The 19,361-nt window shown below is 49.2% G+C and overlaps 1 protein-coding gene across 3 annotated transcripts in view; it reads left to right on the forward strand.

Annotated features, from left to right (window-relative positions):
* The first annotated feature begins 15,623 nt into the window (after positions 1-15,623).
* RANGRF (RAN guanine nucleotide release factor) overlaps positions 15,624-19,361 on the forward strand; it is a 36,008-nt gene continuing 32,270 nt past the window's right edge. Inside the window, exon 1 of one of the 3 annotated variants that reach the window (XM_086946050.1) lies at positions 15,624-15,909. The gene's annotated coding sequence lies outside the window, so the exon portion shown is untranslated. Of the gene's footprint in view, positions 15,910-16,034; positions 16,485-19,361 lie in introns of those variants that run through there. The other 2 variants (XM_086946051.1, XM_086946049.1) reach the window with 2 other exon arrangements.

Genomic DNA, 19,361 nt, shown 5'->3' on the forward strand with positions numbered 1-19,361 from the left:
GATAAGATGGACCACAAAGACGATTCGGTTTCTTTCTCCCTTTTGCCTGGAACACTGCCTTTCGGGGGTCTGGAGCCCGGCTCAAACGTTGTCTACGTTGCATTCCATAGCCACAGCAGCAGAAAAAGAAGTATCTCTTCCCCAGTGTTACGCTGAGTATGAAGCAGTATTCAGTGATAAGGAGGCTGAGATTCTTCCTCCACATCGATCGTATGATTGCCGCATCAACCTCATACCTGGATCTGAAATTCCCAATGGGAGAATTTATGCTCTTACCATACCCGAAAACGAGACATTGCGAGCCTATCTGGATAAGTATCTGGCTCTTGGATACATCAGACCTTCTCGATCCCCTGCAGCCTCTCCGTTGTTTTTTATACCGAAGGCCAATGGTGAAAAGAGATGCTGCATCGACTACAGAGCGTTGAATTCCATCACCATGAAAAATCAGTATCCACTACCCTTGATCCCAGTGTTACTGGAACAGGTCCGAGCTGCGCGCATATACTCCAAACTAGATTTGCGTGGTGCATATCACCTTGTACGTATCAGACGGGGTGATGAGTGGAAGACTGCATTTAAGACGCGGTATGGGCTTTACGAATATCGAGTTATGCCCTTTGGGCTCTGCAATGCCCCGGCCGCATTTCAATTCTTCTTAAATGAAGTGCTTCGCAAATATTTGGACCATCATGTTGTTGTTTATATTGACGACATCCTCATATATTCCAACTCAACCGAGGAACACGTAACGCATGTGAAATCGGTGTTGCACGCGTTACAGAAGCATCATCTATTCTGCAAAATCACCAAGTGTGAATTTCATGTGATGACAGTGGAATTTCTAGGGGTAATGCTTACTCCATCGGGGCAGGTAATGGCTGAAAGAAAGGTGCAGGCCATTGTGGGGTGGCCTCGTCCCAACAACGTCAAGGATATCCAGAGCCTGTTGGGGTTTGCCAACTTTTACAGACGGTTTATATCCAGGTTTTCTGGAATGGTTTCACCACTCACTCGGCTCACGAGAAAAAATGTTCGGTTTGTGTGGGATGACGAAGCACAAACCGCTTTTGACAAGCTAAAGAACGCTTTCTCCACCGCACCGGTATTAACACATGCCAATCCCGACATCCCTTTCATTGTCGAGGCGGATGCGTCAGAAATGGCACTGGGGGCTGTGCTATCGCAAAAAGAGGTCTCTACTGGAACGCTCCATCCTATAGCCTACATGTCACGCAAGCTCAGTCCCGCGGAAATTAATTATACAATCGCGGAAAAGGAGCTGTTGGCCATTCGAGATGCATTTGTGGAATGGAGACACTGGCTGATGGGAGCTAAACACCTGGTCACTGTCTACACTGACCATCGAAATTTGCAGTTTCTACGGGCCGCCAGACATTTGTCCCCTCGGCAACTCCGATGGATGATGTTTTTTGAGGAGTTCCGCTTTGTGGTTACTTTCCGGCCTGGTTCTAACAATAGAAAGGCGGACGCGCTCACAAGAAGAGAAAACCTCCTGCTTCCCACAGAAAAACCCATTCGATCCATCGTAGAACCAGCCAATGTTATAGGAGCAACTCAAACCAGTGATTTTCTGTTGGGGGTCAGAAGAGGAGCACAAACATGTATTTGGCGCACATGGCTGAGACACCATCCGGAATGGAAGATAAGAGATGGCATCCCGATGAAAGGAAAGCAGGTCTTAATACCCTCGATCAATTTACGTAAAACAGTGCTCTCATGGTGCCACGAAGTTCCAAGTGCCGGACACATGGGTTTTGTAAAGACGTTGGAAAAAACCCAGAGACAATTCTGGTGGCCTTCCATCAGACCTGATTTAAGCCGTTGGGTGGCAGAATGTGTCACCTGCAATCGGATGAAAACGGACAGACAAAAGCCTCAGGGATTACTGCAACCTCTGCCCACTCCAGAACATCCATGGGAGAGGTTTTCAGTAGATTTCATAGTGGGACTTCCGAAAGACCAAGGCAAGACCGCCATCGTAGTGGTTGTGGATTTCTTGACCAAAATGGGCCATTTCATCGCGTGCACACAGGTGCCCACCACGGGACAATTAGCTCATCTGCTCCTTGTGAACATTGTACGACTACACGGCCTTCCCAGGGACATTGTATCTGACCGAGGCGCACAATTCACTGCCCGCTTTTGGAAAACTTTGTGTGCTTTATTGCGCATAACATCTTCAGTGTCCACCAGTTTCCATCCGCAAACGGATGGGCAGACGGAGAGATTGAACCAATCCCTGAAACAATATCTCCGCTGTTATGTGCAGGAAAGCAGTGACTCTTGGGTAAACTGGTTGTGGGTGGCAGAGGTAGCCTATAACAGCACGCAACACGCTTCCACTCAACACTCACCATTCTTTTGCTCCTATGGGCATCACCCAAGATTCACCCCTATGCTTTTGCCGAGTGACAATGTGAAGCTGCCAGAGGTGAGGGACAGATTGTTGCGGGTACGCAAAGTGCTTTTGGATACGCGCAAGAATCTGGCACAGGCCAAGGCAAGATACAAACTCCAGGCTGACAAGCATCGGAGACCCAATCCCGTGTATAAAAAGGGGGACTTGGTGTGGTTGTCCACCAAACATATCAGGTTCAGGAAGTACAGCGTATTCAACCCCCGGTTTATTGGGCCTTACCGAGTGTTGGGACACATAAATCCGGTGGCTGTTCGGCTGCGACTACCTGCGCAGCTGCGCATTCATCCTGTCTTCCACGTTTCACTCTTGAAGCCCTCCAGGTGTCCTGTTAGGAAGGCTCCTTTGCCTATCTGGGTGCAGCAGGATAGTGAGTATGAGGTGAGTCGGATCCTGGACTCAAGATGGGTGAGGGGTCGTCTACAGTATTTGCTCTCCTGGAAGGGGTACGGACCGGAGGAAGATTCCTGGGAGCCTGCAGGGTCTGTTCGGGCTCCCCGGTTGGTGGCCCAATTTCACAAACTGTTTCCAGATAAGCCGCGGGCGGAGTCAGCCCCCCTTGTGAGGGGGGATGTACTGTCAAGGTCTGCAGCCTCGATGGCGTGGGGTCATCGGGTAGCACGGGCTGTCAGCGCAAAAAACTACATTTCCCGGCAGGCCGTGCATGCGTCACGCAACAACGTGAGGTGCGCGCGCAGACCGGGAAATAAAGGGCGGCTGTGAGCGGCGGTGAAACGCTGATAATTCGAGTCTACTCTGGAGTAAGCCGCGGTAGGACTCCTGACTTGTTTTTCCCAAGTCCTACATATTTTGTGAGTACATTGTTCTGTTTGGGGTGTGAGGCGTTGGTACCACCGATCCCAACAGCGCACCCCAAATGCTGCTCAGTCTTGGGGTTTCTCTCGGCTGAGAGGGACACGGTTACCAGACTAGCAGTGGACTTACCAAGAGGTTTTGTTTGGGCATTCCGGCCACAGGGATAGAGACCCTTGTTTTGGTGGCAACACCCGGCGAAACCTGCTTTTGACAAAAGACCATATATATTTACTGTTTACTGTATAGAAAAGAGGAGAAGAGTGGTGTGATAGGACTCATAAGTGTGAGTGTAACATTGAGCCTCGCAGTCCATCAAAAACGGAGCATGTGCACATAGAACTATTGTGTGTTCATGTTACATAGGGAGAAGTAAACCATTGTATGGAGTAATACAATACGCTAGCACGAAGGACCTTACACGCCTGTTTTCTTCCTGTGGCCTCTTAATATATGCAGGGTTCATTATTCTTTCCTTATTTCGTTTATTCAGGAGACATGAGGGTTATTGCAGTATTGGAACAGTGAAGTACCCATACTAAGGGAATTGATGCATAGTAAATTGTATGTGTACTATACCCTCGCATATGAGTCTGGACCACCGTTCCCTCTAAGCCGCGCGCGCGTGCGCACCTCCCCCCAAGTCAGCGCGCACCACCTAGCGTGGAGCGCGCACACAGAACGTCGCTAGAGGGTCGCGCCGCTCGCTGCTTTTAAAACGCGAGCGGCGCGAACACAAGCACTTTTTCAGTGGTTGCGGTGGAGCGGGCGTGAGGAATGCAGTTAAGGAGGCGGGGGGGCTGATGGGGATTATGACGCTTGCGGGTGTGTGGGAGCGGGGCAGACTGTGGCCTTTTGTGTAAATATTGCTGCTAATCGGAGCCCTTTCACGGGCTCCGATTAACAGCAATACTTAAACAAAATGCCACAGTCTGCCACGCGCTTTACTAACAAAAGCGTGGACACTTTCCAAACACAGTTTGTGCTCGCGCTGTGTTTGGAAAGGGTCTACGCTTTTGTTAGTAAAGCGCGGGGCAGACTGTGGCATTTTGTTTAAGTATTGCTGTTAATCGGAGCCCGTGAAGGGGCTCTGATTATCAGCATTATTTAAACAAAAGGCCACAGCCACTGGGGAACGAGCGGAACAGAAGGCAAGAGGGCATAAAGGCACGAGTGGGACACAAGCAGAGGCATAGCTGCCAAGGTTTCAGATCCCCGTGTGTGACTCTTTAATAATTTCAGGGTAATTATGAGTGACGTTTCAACTACAATGAGTGACATTTTCTCGTGGGCAAAATTAAGCAATGCAGAAAAAAGAGAAACCTATACATTTCAGAAATGACATCCATTGGAGCAACGAAAAACTCGAAGAAGAACTTAAATCTACTGCAAAGCAACAGAAATGGAAGGGCGCTAACCTATTTGACCAGTTAGCCGGCAGAAAAACAGTTAACAGATTCTGCCTTAGCCAGCCTTTTGCCGACTGGTCCCCCTAGCTCCTCCCTGGCAATACATTGTCCAGCATCAGTCTGGACTACAGTCCCGCCGCTCTCTATGTCCTACATGGGACTCAGCCTGTAGTAGGATGTGAGGTCCCCCAACACGATCTTCTCAGGAGCCTAAATATCATATATTAAAATAGACAGCAGTCAGCTGACTCCTGAGCACCCGCAAACAGCATAGGCATTGGAAAGCCTCAGGAGAGTGAGACGCACACATTACAGCCAGCCAGGACACTGTATTTCAAAGACTTGACTACTAGCACAGCTCAACCCTAATAAATATGATTAACGACTATTTGAAATGTTTATGTTAAGATGCTCGCGTGTTTGTTCACAGTTTAGTTATTCTTCTCGGTTTCTTCAAAGGGGATGATATGTAGTGTATTCCCCTTTAAGGCATCTGCTAACCACCTGAGTTCTAATGTTCCATATTATCGGATGAACGTTGTAGTTGCCAGTTGAGGGAAGGTGTTTGAGCACCTCGTCACTTAGTAAACTACGTGCTTGAATTTATGGAAAGCAATATTTTTTTTACCGCATGAGACCTCTTGCAAGACTGTGTGCGTCAGTGCTAACAGTGAAGCTCTTCTGGCCCCACATGGTGGCAACCGGCTGCCAACGCATCTCTTTCTGTGTTGCTTGCTGCGGGATGGGTACGGGTCAGTTTAGGGGAGGAAAAGCAGTTCTCATATTGTCAATAAAAATATTGAGTCTAACAATCAGCGATAAAGATTGATGTAAAGATTCTGTGAATTGTTTATTGTGTGCTTTTTCTAATGGAACTAAAAAAGCATGAAACAAACTTGTCGACATCATGGGGTTCAGGGGTATGGTATGTCACTGTGGTGGAAGCATAGAAAAAAACCAAATAAAATATAAAAACAATGTAAAGGGGCTCATAGCACACGTTCACATTCCGAGCAGCTATGCGTGACAATGCATTTCAGTGCGGTGATGCAGATCACCACACTGGAATGCGTTAGTCTAACGCATGATGCGTGATACTTGGCAGGGCTGCAGAGGACAGAAAGGCACAAAAAAACGAGTGGGACACAGACAGAGGACAGAAAGGCACAAAAAAACAAGTGGGACACAGACAGAGGACAGAAAGGCACAAGAAAACGAGTGGCACACAGACAGAGGACATAAAGGCACAAAAAAACGAGTGGGACACAGACAGAGGACAGATAAGCACACAAAACGAGTGGGACAGAGGGCAGAAAGTCACAAAAACGAGTGGGACAGAGGACATAAAGGCACAAAAAACGATTGGGACAGAGGGCAGAAAGACTGGGACAGAGGGCAGAAAGGCACAAAAAACGAGTGGGACAGAGAGCATAAAGGCACAAAAAACGATTGGGACAGAGGGCAGAAAGACTGGGACAGAGGGCAGAAAGGCACAAAAAACGAGTGGGACAGAGAGCATAAAAGCACAAAAAACGAGTGGGACAGAGGACAGAAAGGCACAAAAAAACGAGTGGAACAGAGGGCAGAAGGGCAAAAAAACGAGTGGCACAGAGGGCAGACGGGCACAAAAAACTAATGACATAGAGGCATAATACAGAAATATAGGGGCAGCTAAGAACAGAAGGTAGAACGGGCAGAGAGGCCCGGGTGCAGCGAGGGAAAAAGAAGGGAAAACTGGGCAGAGACACGGGCAGCGAGGAGTACAGAAGGAAAGACCGTGCAGAGAGAGCATGGGGATAGAGGGGGGAACAGAGGGAAGAAAACGGGGCATGGACCACGTACAGGCAGCGGGGAAGACAGACAATAGCAGTCAGAGACACAATGAAAATACAGGCAATACAATAAATTTGCAAACTGCCCTTAAGACCCTTATTGTGGCTCTGTATGTGTGAAAATGCATCATCTTTTCACTTTTTAAAGTAAACGTTTTGAGTGCTATTTGGTGCCGCAGACACGCGCGGTTTGGTTCCTGGCGCACATAGCCATGGTTGCAGCGCACAGAGACCCTCCAGTGCCGCACACAGAGGAAATAAATTAGAGGGAACATTGGTCTGGACTTGTCTATAATTAGCAGAGAATCTTGAATGTGTATTGTTTTATATTCACAGTTGGGTATAGTTCCAGATACCTCCTCAAGCAACTGTCTCCATTGGATTTGGTCCGTTGTATTTTCCTTTACAGGTATAGCCTAATCACCTTTGGGGATTTTGTGTAAAGAACATAAGGACGGTGACACTTGTAGGATAAGGGAGGTAGGTGTGATCGTGGGCGAACGGCGGACTGGAAAATCAGGCGAGGAGGCCGGATATAGTGAGCGATAGTGATTTATTAAGTCTTTGTACAGTGGATTGCGGGGACAGGGGAAGAGGTCAGGTCCAAAAACCCCGGGCCGGGTAGGCGTCTTGTTCTCTGTTTGGCCGATTCTTCCGAGGGTCAGATGGGCGTCCGGGTCTTGCGTGTAGCTGCCTCGGTATGGTCGGAGGACACCTCGGAGGGCAATAAGAGAAGAAAGGGAGCCGTTAGTTACTTGGACTCGAGGTCCGATCCCGTCACCGTTACCCGGTCGTGTGAGGAAGCGAAAGGGAAGTGAGGGAGGTACGGGTGGAGGAAGGGACGGGCGAGAGTTGGAAGGGGAAGTAAAAGAAGTGCACAGGGTGGTGGGGAAAGGGGTGCGCTTTATACAGTGCTAAGTGCGTATATACAATTTGCCTAGTGCCTACTGGTGACGTGCCTAGGATAGCGGGGAACAATTTACACAGGGAGGGGATTCCTAATATATACAGAGTGCACCTAATGTGCTTAGGAGGGAAGCTGGTACTCACGCGCTCCGCCGTAACTCTCCTCCGAGTTACGGCCGCTCTTCAGCCACCTCCGTGGGACTCCACCACTCTTCGGACCACTCCTCGCTATCTCCGTTCCCGTCTTCTCCGTCCGTCACTGCTCTAGCCGAAAGCTCCTGCCACGATCCTTCGACGACGTCAGTCTCTCTTCCTCCGTCTTTTCTGTATCCGGGCGTCTGTAGAGAGGCGGGACTTCCGGGGTCGTAGGATAGTCCTTCCGGTCCTTCGTTCCACCTGATTGGACCCTGCAAAGGAGAGAGGGGCGGGATTTCGGTTGTCAAGGACGCTGTCGTTGGGGATCCCTCGCGCCTACGCGGGCATGATGCAGGGCGAGGTGACAACAGAGGTGAGGGGGCGACTCGGGGTTGGGTGTCCCGTGTGGCGGGATCACATTCCCTTCCCCTAGCTGTCTTTCTTGTACCCGGTGAGGAAACAGGGTATCGAGACAGATAGTCGGCATTACCTTGGTCTAAGCCTTTCCTATGCACGGTTGTGAAGTGGTATGGTTGAAGGGACAAGAACCATCGGAGGACCCGATCGTTGTGCCCTTTATTCTGAGCCATCCACTCTAGGGGAGCATGGTCGGTGTAGATGGTGAATTGTCTTCCTTCTAGATAATACCGGAGGGTTTCCACCGCCCACTTGATGGCGAGGGCTTCCTTCTCTACCACGGCATAGTTTCTTTCTCGTGGGAACAGTTTCCTACTGAGGAAGAGAATGGGTTTCTCGTCTCCCTGGGGGTTCTTTTGTGATAGGACGGCCCCGAGTCCTTGTTCGGAGGCGTCTGTCTGTAGTATAAAGGGTAGTGTGTAGTCAGGGCTTACTAGCACTGGATGGGAGGTCAGAGCGTTTTTCAGATCGGAAAACGCCTGTACCAAGACAGCCGTGGGCGTTTTAAGAAGGGCGTCCGTTTTTATGGATTTCTTTAAGAGGTCCGTGAGGGGGGCCGCTCTCTGGAAAAAGTTGGGTACGAAGCGTCTGTAGTACCCCAGGAGTCCTAGGAAAGCACGAAGGTCTATTTTGGTTTGGGGAAAAGGGAGGGATTGGATGGCTTCAATTTTACTTTCCTGCGGTCTTATCAATCCTTCACCCAAGAGGTAGCCCAGATATTTAACGGTCTGCGCTGCTAGAGTGGTTTTCGCAGGATTTATGGTGAAGCCATAGTTACCCAGGGAGGTGATGACCTGGTGAAGGTGCTCCAGATGCTGTGTCCAGTGGTCACTGTAAATAACGATATCGTCCAGATACGCGCCTGCATATAGTGAGTGAGGCCGTAAGATAGTATTCATGGCTCGTTGGAACGTGGCTGGGGCGCCATGAAGACCGAAAGGGAGGACTAGAAATTGGTACAACCCATCAGGGGTGGAGAAGGCCGTCTTCTTTCGGTCTTCTTCTCGGAGGGGGATTTGCCAATACCCCTTACAGAGGTCTAGCGTGGAGATATACTGTGCCTTCCCTATACGTTCGACCATTTCGTCGACGCGGGGTAATGGATAGGTGTCGAAGGAGGATATTTTGTTGACTTCTCTGAAGTCTATGCAGAAGCGGACAGACCCGTCCGGTTTGGGCACAAGGACTATCGGGGAGTTCCACTCGCTCACCGACGGTTCGATGATTCCCATCTTTAACATCTGTTCTGTCTCATTTCGTATTATCTCCCTGCGGGCCTCGGGGACTCTATAGGGCCTTTGTCGTATTACCTTTCCGGGCACTGTTTGTATAGTGTGTTCAGTGATGGTGGTGTATCCCGGAGAAGAGCAAAAGACTCGTCGCAATAGGAAAAGGACGGTCTCGAGTTCCTGCCTCTGTTGTGACGTGATATCACGGTCAATACAGGGGGTGAAGGAAAGGGGACCCGGGTGAGGTGCTCCAGATAAAACCGGACGAGGGCCCTCCCACTTTTTGAGATGATTGACATGATATATTTGTGTTACCCCACGGGCGTGATCAATGTCTAGTTCGTAAGTGACCTGGGTCACCTGACGCAGGATGGGATAAGGGCCCTGCCACTGTCCCAGGAGTTTTTGATCAGAGGAGGGTAACATCAATAGCACAAGATTGCCTACTACGAAGGTTCTGGGTTTAGTGCCTTTATCATACTGTCCCTTTTGCTTGTTCTGGGCATTCTCGAGATTCTGGCGTACTATGTCTCTTATGACTGCTAGGTGAGTTTTTAGATTTTCCATGTATTCTGGAAGGGGCCGAGTACGGTCTGGTTCTGCTTCCCATGCTTCTTGGGCCATGTGAAGCAGGGTACGAGGGGGTCGCCCATATAACAATTCGTAGGGCGAGTATCCGGTGCTACTCTGGGTGGCGCAACGGATGGCAAACAGGGCCAGGGGTAACATATCCTCCCACCGTTTGGCTTCCAACCCCAGCAGTTTCTTAAGGGTCTGTTTCAGGGTGGCATTGTACCTCTCGACTAGTCCGTCGGTCTGAGGGTGGTATGCAGAAGTTCGGATTTGTTTGATTCCTAGGTGGGAGCAGACCTGTTTCATCAGGGCAGAGACAAAAGGAGTACCTTGATCGGTTAAAATTTCTCTGGGAAAACCCACCCGAGTAAATACTGAAACGAGGGCCTTTGCAATGTTCTGGGTGGTGGGCTGTCGCAAGGGAAGGGCTTCAGGGAAGCGGGTTGCATAGTCCACAATAACCAGGGCGTAGCGACATCCGCTGCGGGAAGGTAACAGGGGTCCGATTATGTCCATTCCTACTCTGCTGAAGGGGACATCAATCACGGGAAGGGGTTGTAGCGGTGCCCTAGGGGGTCTGTACCTACTATGTTTCTGGCATACGGGGCATTCTTTGCAAAACCTTTTGATGTGTTGGAAAATCCCCGGCCAATAGAATTTGTCCAAAATTGTTTGGCTAGTCTTTTCTTCTCCGAAGTGCCCTCCCAGAAGGTGACTATGGGCTAGGAAGAGCACCTTCTCCTGAAAGGGACCGGGGACCAGGAGTTGGGGTTTCTGTTGGTTCCCACCCTGGCGATACAATAGCCCGTTTTTCTTGAAGAAGTAGGGACCTACGGTAAGGGGATCCTCTTGCTCCAAGGCCCTTCCCCAGGCTTCCTGTAGTAGAGGGTCTTCCTGTTGTGCAGCCCTAAATTCTCGGTCTGTTTGCCAAGGATGGTCATCCGGGATCACTGGATAGGCACCAGTATATTCTCTTCTTTCTTTTTTCTTCTGGGCTTTGGTTTTGGGTGGTTTGCGTGTTTGCACGGGGGAGGACAATCCTTTTGGAAAGGGTGCTTCTTCCCACCAGTGGGTCAGGGATTCAGTGGTGTCTCGTAACAGTTCTGGTAATCCTGGATAATCGCTCCCCAGAATCGCCTGTTCCGGTAGGGTGGGGATCAGTCCTACAGTGAGAGCGGTTCCGGGATCCTTGTCGTGTTGGACTTTTACCAGTGTGGTGGGGTACGTCTTTGTATCCCCATGAACACACTGTATGGCTACCGTGTTGGACGAAGGTTTAATAGGGTGCGATAATGCCTGAGGTCTGAGGACGCTCTGTCGACACCCTGTGTCGGTTAGGGCCATTAAGGTTTGTCCATCAAAACACACTGGACGTTGAAATGGAGGGGGGGTGGCCCCGGGTATGGAACACACATAGTTATGCGCCAGACCCACTTCCATCGGCTCTTCTTTGTGCGGACACATTCTGGCGATGTGACCGAATCCACCACAGCTATAGCATTGGGGTCCAGGATTGATAGGACGTTGTATCATCGGAGCGGGGAACACAAGAGGAGGGTCAGGCCTTCTGGGAACAGGGGGCCGAGGGGGTCTTGAACCGGTAGGAGGGTGAGGTCTGTGGGGGTGATCCTCTCTTCCCCTCTGGACCTCCTGGGCCCGGCTATAAGCGCTTGCGATTTCAATTGCCGTGTCCAGGGTCAGGTGGGCATGCTGGCGCACCCATCTTTGTGTGCTTGGGAGCAGGGATGACAGGAATTGTTCTAGGTATATCTTTTCTAGAATGTTCTCTTTAGTAGAGGTATCGGGTTTTAGCCAGCGGTTGGCCAGGTCTTTTATCCGGAAGGAGAGGGCTCTGGGGGTCTATTGGGGCCCTTCCTTTACCTGACGTAATCGAACTCGATACGTTTCCTCGTCGATGCCCAACCGTTCAAGGATGCATTTCTTTACGTCTGCATATGGAGTGTTGCCCTGAATGTTCACTTGCTGGTAGGCGGCCTGTAGGTCACCCGTTAACAGAGGTCCAAGATAATGAGCCCACCGATCTGCAGGCCAGGTGGCCGCCTGTGCTAGCCGTTCAAAGTTAGTGAAAAAGAAGTCAGGGTCCTCCCCCGGCACATATTTCTGAAGAACCACCGACGGGAGGGAGGACATCGGCCTCGGTTGACCTAAGACATCGGTCAATTTCCCCATGGCTTGTTCATGGGTGGTCCCTTGTCCTTTTAGCACATCATGGAGTTGTCCACGGTCATCCTCAGCTGTCTTTAGGAATTGCTCCATTAGCTTTCCCAGCTGTTCCTGGGATTCCGCCATCCTCTTCATCACCGCCTCCATACCTCCAGTAATCCCACTTCTGACACCAGATGTGATCGTGGGCGAACGGCGGACTAGAAAATCAGGCGAGGAGGCCGGATATAGTGAGCGATAGTGATTTATTAAGTCTTTGTACAGTGGATTGCGGGGACAGGGGAAGAGGTCAGGTCCAAAAACCCCGGGCCGGGTAGGCGTCTTCTTCTCTGTTTGGCCGATTCTTCCGAGGGTCAGATGGGCGTCCGGGTCTTGCGTGTAGCTGCCTCGGTATGGTCGGAGGACACCTCGGAGGGCAATAAGAGAAGAAAGGGAGCCGTTAGTTACTTGGACTCGAGGTCCGATCCCGTCACCGTTACCCGGTCGTGTGAGGAAGCGAAAGGGAAGTGAGGGAGGTACGGGTGGAGGAAGGGACGGGCGAGAGTTGGAAGGGGAAGTAAAAGAAGTGCACAGGGTGGTGGGGAAAGGGGTGCGCTTTATACAGTGCTAAGTGCGTATATACAATTTGCCTAGTGCCTACTGGTGACGTGCCTAGGATAGCGGGGAACAATTTACACAGGGAGGGGATTCCTAATATATACAGAGTGCACCTAATGTGCTTAGGAGGGAAGCTGGTACTCACGCGCTCCGCCGTAACTCTCCTCCGAGTTACGGCCGCTCTTCAGCCACCTCCGTGGGACTCCACCACTCTTCGGACCACTCCTCGCTGTCTCCGTTCCCGTCTTCTCCGTCCGTCACCGCTCTAGCCGAAAGCTCCTGCCACGATCCTTCGACGACGTCAGTCTCTCTTCCTCCGTCTTTTCTGTATCCGGGCGTCTGTAGAGAGGCGGGACTTCCGGGGTCGTAGGATAGTCCTTCCGGTCCTTCGTTCCACCTGATTGGACCCTGCAAAGGAGAGAGGGGCGGGATTTCGGTTGTCAAGGACGCTGTCGTTGGGGATCCCTCGCGCCTACGCGGGCATGATGCGGGGCGAGGTGACAACAGAGGTGAGGGGGCGACTCGGGGTTGGGTGTCCCGTGTGGCGGTATCACAGTAGGGTGTTCTAATTCCCTGTTATTTGTCATTTCAGATCTCCCTCCCCGCTGTCCCCTTCCTTTCCCGCGACGTCTGAATTGTCTCGGTTGTCTGTATTATACGTTCTGACTCTGAGGCAGTTCAGAGGGGGCGGGTATTGGACTCTCAGCACTGCCCCGAGGAAGACTGAAAGCGGAGCCTGATAAACAAGCCCAGCGCTTACGCTGTGTTTATTTTTATGTTTAGCCTGTTGTGCTTGTGTACATAATCTCTCCATGACTGCAAGTATTTCAAGAGTGCTTGTTTTTTTTCAGAAAGCCTTTGAGCCGCCCCCATTTCCCCAGACAATGAAAGATGCGACTTGGGCACCATAGTCATTTTTCATCTACATTTAGATATTCACAGATGAAACAAGGGTGCACTCTCTTCTTAGCCACTCAGTAAAATTATCTTTAAAACCTCAGACTTTGAATTAGTTTTATTTGGGGATTCCAACATGGAACACGTTTTCTGGCATAGCATGGCCCTTTATTGATGTCAGCGACATACCTCACTTTAATAATCACGTGGATGCAAATAATCCAACATGGCGACTGGCAAATGTAGCAAGATACATCTCACTGTAAGAGAATTCATGTTTTTCTTTGTACCACCATGAAACCAATGGTCTATTCCGATCAATCTGGGTGGTACTATGGCACTGGATTTTACCTTCACTCGTTGCCAATTCATTTGCCAGATGAGTACTGTCACCAGCAGTTTACAGCACTTTACCCAGGTATTACTGTGGCATTGAGTTTTACTTTCACTCATCCGAAAAGCACTGCCACTCTGTACAAGCACATTACCTGCAGTTGAATGTTTAAAGTTTCCACCCTACGCCAGGGCTCCTACTTGCTGCGGCATGGAGTTTACTTTACTATAGCTGCCAAGGTTTCAGAATGCTATGTGTGACATTTTCCGACAACTGACTCTGTACAGGCTCAGGCTGTCTCAAGCCACCCGCCCCACCTAACATCCGCCCCTTGCCATGGCAATCATTTTCAGTTTGCCACTGGTGCCCGGTTAGTTCAGGCAGCCTGTTTGAGTCCTCTACTGGCAGCCGCTACAACAGAACCGGGCGATCAGTGAGTGTGGCGGTCGGTCACAGGTCATGATTCCGGCGACACGCTGCACTGCACTCTCCTTACCGGGCTAGGCAATATTGAATTGTCTGCAGGGGGTCCGGCTTGTGTTAGCACTGCTTGAGACAGCACCAGTCGGCTATGAGCAGTGCCGGGAGTGTCATAATGATTGTGGCTGGCAGCACCAACTGCAAACCATTGAGCTGCTGGCCTTCACACTCCCGGCCACCCCGAGGCGCTACTAATTTAGCAGGACTGGAAGCAAGACATGATGCCCCCGGCCAATGTATCAAACAACCTGACAGTCTCTGTAGTACTAGTAGCTACTGGGTATACTACCAGGCCTGCTGTGACAACAGGATGTCTAACACATGACTCAGAGCTGCGCAGGCAGTGCCAGGCCGCAGGAATAAAATTGAACAATATATTGTAGCACTGACTGTGAGCTTGCCAGTGCAGCCTTAGTTCTCAGCTGGCAGTCCTGTCAAGTACCACACAGCCCCCCAAGCCTGCAGGAGCAGCGCGCTCTGCCACAGAAGGCTGTCAGCTGCCACACATAAGTTTGCAGCGCTTCAGTGACAGCAAATGTATCATCAACATATGCGTGACAATGCATTTCAGTGCTGTGATGCGGTGCACCACACTGAAACGCGTTAGTCTAACACCTGATGTGTGGTACTTGGTAGTGCTATTTCACTAGTTTCCTGTATACCCGCCACAAGACCACTGTCACTGTTTAAACACATCAAGTGCAGTTGACGCTTTTCCACCATATGCCACAGCACTTCTAAGTGCAAATATATCACTTATATTGCACAACTACTTATCAAGATACAACTTACAAAAAAAAAAAACTTATAATGGATCACATAGGAGAAAAATGTTGTGTCCTGCGGGACACATTCTAGTGCTTTACCAGCCTCTCCCATGAGGGTTAGTCCATACTCCCACCTCACACCCAACCAACACAGGCTTCACTGGTCACTGCCAATAAAAAGAGCCCGAATGCACCTGCTCGGTGCCACTTTTAAGTAACATATACTCTATGTCTGCGTTTATCATGTACAAAGAATGTGGGCATAGAGCCAGGCACACAATGCCAATTAGACTCAAAGGGCTTCACCCAAGTACTTCACAGGTCTTTTAAACACCTTTTGCTTGTTAATGAGGTTTTTGATGGTTGTCACACCTTCTTAGGGCCCCTGCAGCTTCATTTTGCCTTTTGATTGAAGAATCAGCCCCCCCCCCCATATGTTTTCTTAGCCTCCCCGAAATTTGACTCTAGGATGGTGCGCCTCTGCCTAGACCCCACAACTTTACAAAGCCTATTGCACTTACCAATGGTTGTTTGTCCCCTGCTTACAATAGGTCCTAATAGTTAGACGCTCAGAGCCAATCAGAAAATATAAACGGCGTTCGTAAAGTCTATTGGTAGAAGAGTGCAAAAGTGTTGTGATTGGTTGGAATGGAGTCTTTCAAACTGCTGGTTTTGGTATGGTCCCCAGGTACTGGCTGGAGGACAACATCGCCAGTTCATTGGCTGCAGCAGCATGAGTCCCTGACGGAGATAGCTGCTAACCCCACGCTGTGCCAGCTTGCCCGGAAGTGCCAGGCATGTGTAACGCGAGAGCACAGACTGTACCCGAAGGCACCATGACTTGTTGGAATCCGTGATCCGTGCGCCCTGGCTTGCAGGGCGGAAGTTTCCTGTAGGTGAGGGTTAGCGAGGGGACTCTCCACTCACCTGACTCCCCCCCCCCCCCAGCAGCTCCTGTGACGCAATAGGCAGCCGCGCGCCACCCGTGCTCTACTTCTGTGCGTATGACGTAAGCACCTCTGGCTCACGTCACCGAGTCATTCCCGGGTTCTCAGATTAGCTTTCCAGGCGCGAGCATCTGGACCGGGATCCAGACCCACTCGCCCTCCCTGGATCCGTGCGTTTTCAATGGTGAAAAAATCCGATCAGACATTACTGTTAGACTAATAGTTGCACTGGGCAGTCCAAATTAGTTTAATGTTTTCGTGATTCATGTTCCTGGCCACCCGTGCTATCTGCTGCACCGCTGTTCTGAGATATGCTGGGTGTGCGCGTGCCACAGTGACCATTTCCGTCACGAGGGCAGTGCCATGTCTTGCCATCAGAAGTAGTGTCATTCCAGACCCAGTTGTGGCCATGTGGATTTGTTGGAAACTGTGAAATCTGCCTGGGACAGACTTTTTAATCCCATCCACCCTATCTGGTCAAATTGTGTTGTCCTGGACAATAACTTTTTGATCTTGTGTCTCTGGTACGTTATTGCAAGATTGCGAGTATTTAGAAATATTTGTAAAAGCTACCTATAAGTGTATAGTTGTTACCCACATTGCACTTTATATTATATGTGAGAAAAGGGACAGTGCCCAGTTTTGTGGCATATTCACTCAAATATAATACAGTGGTAAATATATAATCTGTGGAACAAGTAGTAGTGTGTTGGTTTTTGCTTCATCTACTTTAAAAAAACTGGTTCATTTTTAACAAATCTTGCTCTCCTTTTGCCACTGTTCTCTAATCTGACAATATTTGAGCACAAAGCGGTACGAAAGGGGATGATGGACGGAGCGTTTGAGCAAATCAAACACTCACCCCCAGTCAACTAATCTGGGTTTAATCCATCACCATTCTTTAGCTCACTCCACCACCCCAGTTCAGATGCCTCTAGATATTAACTTATTTTTAATTACTTGTTTTTAAATGCTTTGTGTAGCTATCTTGGGTAATTGTCTCAGAGTGGAGGTACTTTAACCCCTTCGATGCTTGTGACGGAACCATTCCGTCATCAGTCACGGCTGAGCTGTGCTGATGACGGAATGGCTCCGTCACAACCACACCCTGTTCTGGAATGTCCAGCACAGGGGAAAAATTCAAGTAGCAGCCAAGGTGTTAATACACATAGATGCAAAATTATCTTAATCTATTTTAATTGCCCAGTATAAACAGAAAAAATATACAACGTGAACAACTATCTACAATTTGCATGGGTTGGCCATTATTTGAAAGTGAAATGTATAATTTTGGCTATAAGGAGGGTACTTTTTAGGTTTCACCTGCACAGCGCACTTGTGAAATCTATTGTATTCAATATAAATCTTAAAAGGGGCTTACATCCCTCCCCCTTGCCTCATGGGAGCAGTCCAGCCTGAACTGCCAAGCCATGTCTTCCCTGGACCGGAAACAAGCATTCTGGGACCGGTTTCGGATTCATAATCCTCATCAGCCAGGCTATCTTGAATCTAGTGTTAGAGTGAGCAAGGGCCCCACGTCTGGGCATACCCTGCCAAATTAGGGCAAACAAAGTGATACCAAAGGGGATGATGGACGGAGTGTAGCAAATCAAACACTTGCCCCCAGTCAACTGATCTGGGTTTAATCCATCACCATTCTTTAGCTCACTTCACCACCCCAGTTCAGACTTTAAGTGTATTGTTAATCACATTGCACTGTATATTACATGTGAGAAATGGGACAGTGCCCAATTTTGTGGCATATTCACTAAAATATAATACAGTGGTAAATACATAATCTTTGGAGCAAGTAGTAGTGTGTTGGTTTTTGCTTCATCTACTTTTGAAAAACTGGTTCATTTTTAGCAAATCTTACTCTCTGTTTGCCACTGTTCTCTAATCTGACAATATTTGAGCACAGGCTTAATGGGAGAAATACATACCAAAGGTATATTTCAAATACACGAATCAGCAATGGTTTTCGCTGGCGTATTCAGGGCTAGCTTCACAGAAGGAGGCTTTATTTACATCTCTATAGTTAAAAGTCCTCCCGTGGCTGCATTGTACAGGATCCCTCCCAGTTTGGTGCTGGAGACCAAGGTTCGAGCCTCGGGGTCACGTCCACATCCTTTGATTCTGGGCAAATCACTTAATCTCCCCATGCCTGAAGGTGTAATGTAAATACGGTGCTCATGTAAAGCGCTCCAATACCTTCGGGTCGAGTTTGCGCTATAAAAATATGCACAAAAAAAAATCCCTCCCAGTCACTTATAGGCATCTCTTTTATATAGGGCTGAGAGACTAAGAATTGCACGGCCTGCTGACATGTCCTGCTAGGTAGCTCCAGTCCTCCCCTCTTGCTTCTCATTTGAGTGGCCTACAGTGGGACATTTGGCATCCTGGAGCAACTCTATGTGGGCAGCGGTACAAATCTGCAGAAAGCGGGACGATTGGCTTCTCTAATGAAACCTGCTCAGTTCGGAAAAATTGCATTACTGAACGTGTCAATCACTAACTCTAAATCCACCACACCTGCCTAAACCACTAACAGCGGCCCTCCACAGAGTAGTGTGCTACCCAATCACAAAAGCAATTCAGTGCCTTGCCAGGGGGAGTAGTAAGCGATCTAGAAATAACGGTATTAGAACATTATTTTACGGGCCTGCTGGTGTTTTCATGCTAAGCAGGGTATAAACATCAGAGATACCATTAAAGTCTGTTTTTTTGTCGTTTGAAATAGAAAAGTGATACTTGCATCAGGATGACTTTCAGGGACTTGTAGTCATTTTTTATTCCGTTATACAGTCAGGGCAACAAGTGCTTCAATGCAAAGCACTGGACTAGATGAGCTCCTTACGTGTGTTGAAATCAAGAAGTTGTGAGCTCTCATTTTATTTCCCCCCATTCTAAGTATGGGCGATAGGGGTGAAACTCCCAGCATGCAAAGCATTGTTAGCTTAAAAAAAATTCATGCTGATGAGGCTACAGAAGCCATTGGTAATTTGGCAGAAATGCATGCTGCCACTGGCCTTAAGGTATAGTATCTGAGGGCATGGCCTGAAGCAAGGGGACTTGCCTGCTGTCTAAGCTCAGCAAGTGCCCCCATGTCGCCAAGGACACATATCTCAGTTCCAGGCTTTTGCACACATCGTTTAAGATGTGTTGGTGCATTGGATCAACTAAAGTGGACCAGGACTACAACACCAGAATGCAATAGGTTAGAAATTGAAAAAGCGCGACAGGAGCCCCGCTTCTTTGGGGGGTTTGAGTTATCTGGTTACCTTAGTCTAATGAGCTGCAGTTGTGCCGGGTGAAGAGGAGCTGTTTCCACTTCCAGCAGTTTTTGGTCTGTACTCGAGCATCTTGTTGATATCCTCTCAGTTTTGTGGAAGCAGAGGAGC

This window comes from Lissotriton vulgaris, chromosome 12 (genome assembly GCF_964263255.1).
Source record: "Lissotriton vulgaris chromosome 12, aLisVul1.2, whole genome shotgun sequence".
NCBI classification, from domain to species: domain Eukaryota; kingdom Metazoa; phylum Chordata; class Amphibia; order Caudata; family Salamandridae; genus Lissotriton; species Lissotriton vulgaris.